Genomic DNA, 6,512 nt, shown 5'->3' on the forward strand with positions numbered 1-6,512 from the left:
TTTAGATGGCAGTTATGGTTTCTTTAGGGTATATTACCAGTAGTGGTATTGAGGGGTCAAATGGTATTTCTACTTGCAACTTTTGAGAAAGTGCCAAAGCGCCTTCCTTAGTGGTTGTGTTTTACACTCCTACCAGCAGTGAATAAGGGTTCCAATCTCTGCACAACCTCCCCAGCATTTATTGTTTGCTGCTCTTTTGAACTTTGCTATTTTCTTCTGGAGGAGTGGGCAAGGGAGGTAATTGTGCAATAAAGAAGGAATATTTTTTTAAAAAATGAACTAGGGGAGGGGGAAGGGAGGGAGCTGGGGATGTAAAAAATATGCAACAATGATTGAATGAAAATCTAACTTTCTGGTAAACTTTTGTTAAAATTACAGTTAAAACAAAAACTTTTATTAAAAAGTGCATATGATCTTATGATAGAGTTCACTTATTTAACTGTGTTGTCTAATGAATTAAGTTTGAACTCAATGATGGATATGAATAATGAGTTCTAAACTTAGAGAACAAAGTTATTCAGCATTGTGCAATGGTCTATGATTTTTCTTATAACCAGTTACATGTTAAATCAATGAAAAAGAAATGTCCTTTTCTCCTGAAACATCCCTGTTGTGGGTTGTTCTTACCGACAAGAGGGTACACATCTCGTGGAGTTAAAGAACCAATGGAAGAGGCCTGAAGGAAAAGGAATATATGAAGTCTACATTTTTAGATACATCAGACAGGTTCATTTTTGGTTTTAATAACTAATAGTTCTAGTTCAGTTACATTTTACGGGTTTATGAAAATATCACTTTAAATTAAGCAATATTGTTATTACCTTAAATGTCCTTATGTATGTTTACACTGGAGTAAAATTAACGTCATAAACTTGATTAAGTATAATTTTGTTATACATATAGGTAGGTAGTTTTTATAAAAAGCCAAGCCTACATATTGTTTTGGGGGATGCCAAGCTTATGTATTGTTTGGGGGAATTAATTTCATTATAAGTCCTCTAAATGGATTTGAGCATAAGTGTGGTAACCGTGTTCCTAACTTATGGCAGTTAAAGTTTTATAAATTCTTTTAGAGAAAAGAAAACCCACACCTAAACAAAATTAGAATATCCTAACACGTGTTCTCTCATATACCCTTTTAATCCTTTCTTTTCAGTTATAACAAATATATGCATGTCAGTACTTATTTGCCTACTTGATTTATAAAGGTCTGTGCTCACATATTAGAATATTAATGCCAACTTTATGAAGTAAATAGTGATTTTTCAAGTAGTTTTTTTTTTATTTTAAATTGATTTTCATGTAAGTTTACAGAGACTTTGGATTTCCATTCATTCATTGTTACACTTTCCCCCCTGCCCATCTCTCCTCCTCAATTCACTTTTGTTTTATAAAAGTTAAAAAAAAAATTCTTTCATTGTTATTCCGTCCCTCCCCCCAAGTCCACTTCAATATGCTACCTTTATTCTGGACTACTGTCATAACAATAATACCTAATCATATCTGTCCTCTTTCATAACAGTGGCATTATTTCATATTTGTCTTTTTGTGACTGAGATATTTCACTCAACATAATTTCCTCCAGGGTTATCCATTTTGTGTAATATTTCATACGTTTCTTGCTTTTCAATGCTGCATAGTATTCCACTGTGTGAATATACCACAATTTCTCTACCCATTTTTTTTGTTTATGGGCACTTGGGTTGTTTCCAACTCTTTGCTATTTTGAACAAAACCAAATAAACATAGGTATGCATGTATTATAGACTATTTTGCTTGCAATTGGACAAGTGAACCTCGAGTCTATGAATGGGTAACACTTTAAACCAAATAATGAAGACACACCATGAACTTGTGGGTGCATAGGATGATGAGCATATGTTTGAATAGTGTTCAGCCTAAACTGCTTATCACATGTTTATCAACAGAAGATTGAATCAACAGAAGTTTAATTGCTTCAGTTTTATCTATAAAATGGAAATGGTAAAAATAGCACACTGTTTTGCTATTAGCAAATTGTTTGACTGTACATTTTAGTCTACCTTTAGTTTCATAAGGTAGAAATCAACCTTATCCTTTTATAGCTGAAGAAACCAATCATTTTCCCAAAGACCAGAGTCAGCAAGTAGCAGAGACGTGACTGAAGCGCAACCAAACCTAAACCCAAGAGCATTGCTGGCAAACTGATTTCCAACTCAAAGCACTGCTGTAGGACAGAGTAGAACTGCCACTGGGTTTTCCAAACCTGTAAACCTTTAAAGAGGCAACTGCAAACTGCTACATCTTTCTCATGCTGACTGGTGAATTTGAATCAACATACAGCTGAGCACTTAATCACTGTGCCACCAGAGCTTCTTCAGGCCCTACATGTTCACAAAATTTTGCAGATTAAATGCTGTTAAGATTGTGACTAATATCCGTTCATAATTTGCTTTCATTTAAGTTGTCACTTTAAGCTTCACAACCACACTTTAAAGATGAAGAGTCACAAAGTCTGAACTATTTTGCCTGAGACAAACTTTCTGACTCCGAGCTTAGTTTTTTTAAAAGTGTACCATCACTCTTTCACAGCATACCAATCTGAAAGTGCTTAGAAGCAATGCCTATTTAAATAGAAGAGATTTGTGATCTCTCACTCGGCAACCCTCGATTATCCACTGAGTGCATATTCATAGTACTACGAGAGACACGTGGTTAAGTGAAGTAAGTATTTATTGACTTTTTGAAATGTGTTACATTAAAAATGCAAGTTATCTTCAACTACTAATAGTGGAACAAATAATTCTCAAAATTGGACAAAATAAGAATAACTTTGATACTTTTAAAATTTAAAAAAATTAGTTATTTTTTTTTTTGTTTTTGGGAATATGATAATACTGATGGTTTTTCACATGGCCCCCCTTTGGCTTGAAGCCTAGATCAGGTAAGTGCTTGTTATATAAATCAAATGGTTATATAGTGAAATGAGTTTCCCAGTTCAATGGAATTGCTTCCATACATTTAAATACACATGGATTCTTTCCCCTTTTCAAAAAATAATTTTCTCTTAACCTTATTTGTCTTTCCAATACCTATTCTCCATTTCTTTCTTCCTCTTTACTTTCAAGCTCCAGAAACCTCAATTTACTGCAATCTCATTTCTAATCTGCTGTCACTGCAGACCAAACAGTGTTTGAAATTATAGCACTCTGTTATATTGCGGGGTTATTTAAATTTTGAAAATTTATTGTATACTGGCTTACTCACAAAGTTCATAAAGTTTGTATGCATTGTTTTTCACAATGGATCTATCTCCTTTCGTTTACCCATCCTTCCCTTCACCTATCAAATTGTGTGACCCTATGATTATGACCCTTCCCCTCCTTGGATCCTTGTACTCATTCTTTTTTTTTTGAAGGGCCTTTAAAGACCTTTATTCAAAGAGGCTGTTGTAAACAGGGTAATTTCCTAACAACTGTGAACATTTAAGGTGGTGTAGTAGTCTGTTGCCAGGAGGGACTGGTCCTTGGAAAAGGACATCATGCTTGGGAGGGTGGAGGATCAGCCCATGACAGGAAGATCTCGGGCCAGGGTGGACTGACACAGTGACTGTGGCAATGGGGGGACAGGAGTGTCTGATAGGGTGAAGTTGGCTCAGGACTGGGCAAAGCTCAGAGGCATTGCTCACAAGGTTGAAATGAGTCACAATCGACGCGATGGCACCTCACAACCACAGTTTGTAGCCAAGTTGTGCTGCTGACCTAAAGGCCAGGTATTTCTGGTGGGTCAAGGCCATCAGTAAAGTCCAAGACGAAAGATGTACACCTCTTCTGATTTTGACGCATAACTTCAGAAACCCCACGGAGGCTTGTTAAGAGACTCAACCGTCGGTGCCGCCGGGGCAGCGGATGACTGCCCTTCACCATGACCCAGACGCTGGCTCAACCAGGCAGCCTTTGAAAGCTGCGCTGCAGGAGGCTGGGCGGCGTCTGCGGGTTGCTGAGATAATTCCGCCCTGTGGCTTTTATCAGGGCTTTTATCAGATCCATCCAAAATGCTACTTCTCTCCACCGCCATCAGGTCAGGAATTTTCTGCAGCTGCTCCACTGATGCTTTTTTGGGAAAGATAAGATGTGTTTCTCCCTCTTCAAATCCCATTTCAAATAAACATTCAACAGCCCCTCTGACAGGCAAGAGTCGAGTAGCAAAAGCTGCATTTCCTACCCGGATAGATGGGTATTTTTCATCATCAGGGTTTCTGAGGATGTTGTCAGCGTAGGTGAGCAGCAGCTTGGAGGCTTCCAGAAAGATCTCCGGGGTGTTCTGGCAGAGCTCAGCCACGGCCGCCGCCGCCGCCATGCTCGAGCCATTCTAAAATAATGGCCTTATACAATATTTGTGAGACTGAGCTCACTTAGCATAATGCTCTCCAGTCCCTCCCATATTAGGTAGTAATTTACAAAATCATTGCTCCTGTGTGCTTCATGTCTGAATGCACTGTAACTTTTCAATTGATTCCATTGTTGTTGGACATATGGGCTGTTTCCACGTTCTTCTTACGGTGAATAATGCTGCTATGAACATTGGGGTACAATTATCTGTTTCTGCCTCAGTTCTCATTTTCTCAGGGAGTATCACATGCAGTGGAATAGCTGGGTCATATGGAATTTCTATGGTCATCTTTTGGAGGTAACACCAAACTGTTTTCCGGAGTCGTTGTACCATTCATTATTCAATCCCACCAACAAAATCACCATATCCTCACCAACGTTTAATAATTGCTGCTGTGCTAAATTTTGACACTGTTCCTGGGGTAAGATGGTATTTCATTGTGGTTTTCACTTGCATCTCTCTTATTGCCAGTGACTTGTCATGTGACTCTTAGCCACCCAAATGTTATCCTCTGTGAAAAGTCTTTCCTTATCTTTTGTCCATTTTGTAACTGGCTAATCTTTCTCTTTCTTCTGGAGGCTCTGTGGGATTCTGTAAACTTTCCTTATGAGACCCTTGTCTGAGATGTTATTGCAAAATGTTTGTTTCCAGTCAATAGATTTTCTTTTCACCCTGTTGGAAAAGTTTTTGATGAGCAGAGATGTAATCTTTAGAAGTTCCCATTCATCAATTTTGTCCTCTTCAGACTGTGCATTTCTGGCTATATTTGGCAGTCCCTTTATACTAGACTAGCCCTTCTAACCTTGGTCCCAATTTTTGTTTCTTGTGAATTTTAGGGTTTGGAGCTTTATTCCCAGGTCTCTGATCCACCTTGAGTTGGTTTTTGTGTATCCTGTTTCACCTTTTTGCAGTTAGCAGTCCAGTTTTTCCAGCACCATTTGTTGAGGATGTTGTCATATCCCCATTTTGATAGATTTTATTTTCTTGTCAAATATCAGTTGATCTTAGATAGCTGGGTCCATTTCTGGTTTCTCAATTCTGTTCCATTGGTTTATGTGCCTGTACCATGCTGTTTTGTTTCCTGCTGTTGTGTAGTAGGTTTTGAGGGCAGGGAGTGCTATGCCTCAAACGTCATTTTTGTTTTTCAGAAATGCTTTGCTTATTAAGGTCTCTTTCCTCTCCAAATAAACTTGACAATTACTCCTTGAAAAATGAATTTTGTATCTGTATTGGGATTGCATTGAACATGTAGGTTGCTTTCTGTAGGATTGTCATTTTCACAAAATTGACTCTTCTTATCTATGAACAGGGAACTTTCCTCCATTTATTTAGCTCTTTATCGTGTCTTGCAAAAATGTTCTGAAGTTTTCTTTGTATAGGTCTTTCGTGTCTCTAGTTAACTTCACTGCCAAGTACCTCAATTTGTGGTAGGCTACTATAAATGGCATTACGTTCTGGGTTTCTTTCTCTGAGTTCCCTTTGTTCCTGTAGAGTAATCCTATAGATTTTTCTTATATTGATTTTATATCCTGCCACTCTACTAAATTGATCTACTAGCTCTAACAGGTTTTTTGGTGAGTCCTTGGGGTTTTCTGTGTAGACTATCATATCATCTGCATATTTTGACAGTTTAACCATCCCTTCACTGATTTGGATGCCTTTTATTTCCTTCGTATTGCCCTAGCAAGTACTTCCAACAGAATATTGAATAGCAGTGGCGACAGTGGACATCCTTGTCTAATCCCTGTTTGCAAAGAAATGCTTTTAGTATTTCTCCACTGATAATGATATTGGCTCATGGCTTTGCATATATAAATTTGACTATGGTGAGGAAATTCTCTTCTATTCCAATTTTGCTTAATGTCTTAATCAGGAAGGGGGGTTTGAATTCTGTCAAATGCCTTTCTGCATCAGTTGTTCCTGGTATTTGTTTTGTTAATGTGGTGGATTACATTGATTGTTTTTCTTATGTTGAACCATCCTTGCATATCACTTATGAATCCTACTTGGTTATGATGAATTTTTTTTTAATTTGCTATTGGATATATGCACCAACAACCAGAGCCAAAGAAGAAGAAATAGATGATTTCTACCAACTTTTACAGTCGGAGATAGATCGAACATGCAATCAAGATGCATTG

This window comes from Elephantulus edwardii, unplaced genomic scaffold, assembly GCF_000299155.1.
Source record: "Elephantulus edwardii isolate Elephantulus edwardi_28Jun2011 unplaced genomic scaffold, EleEdw1.0 scaffold00336, whole genome shotgun sequence".
Lineage (NCBI taxonomy): Eukaryota > Metazoa > Chordata > Mammalia > Macroscelidea > Macroscelididae > Elephantulus > Elephantulus edwardii.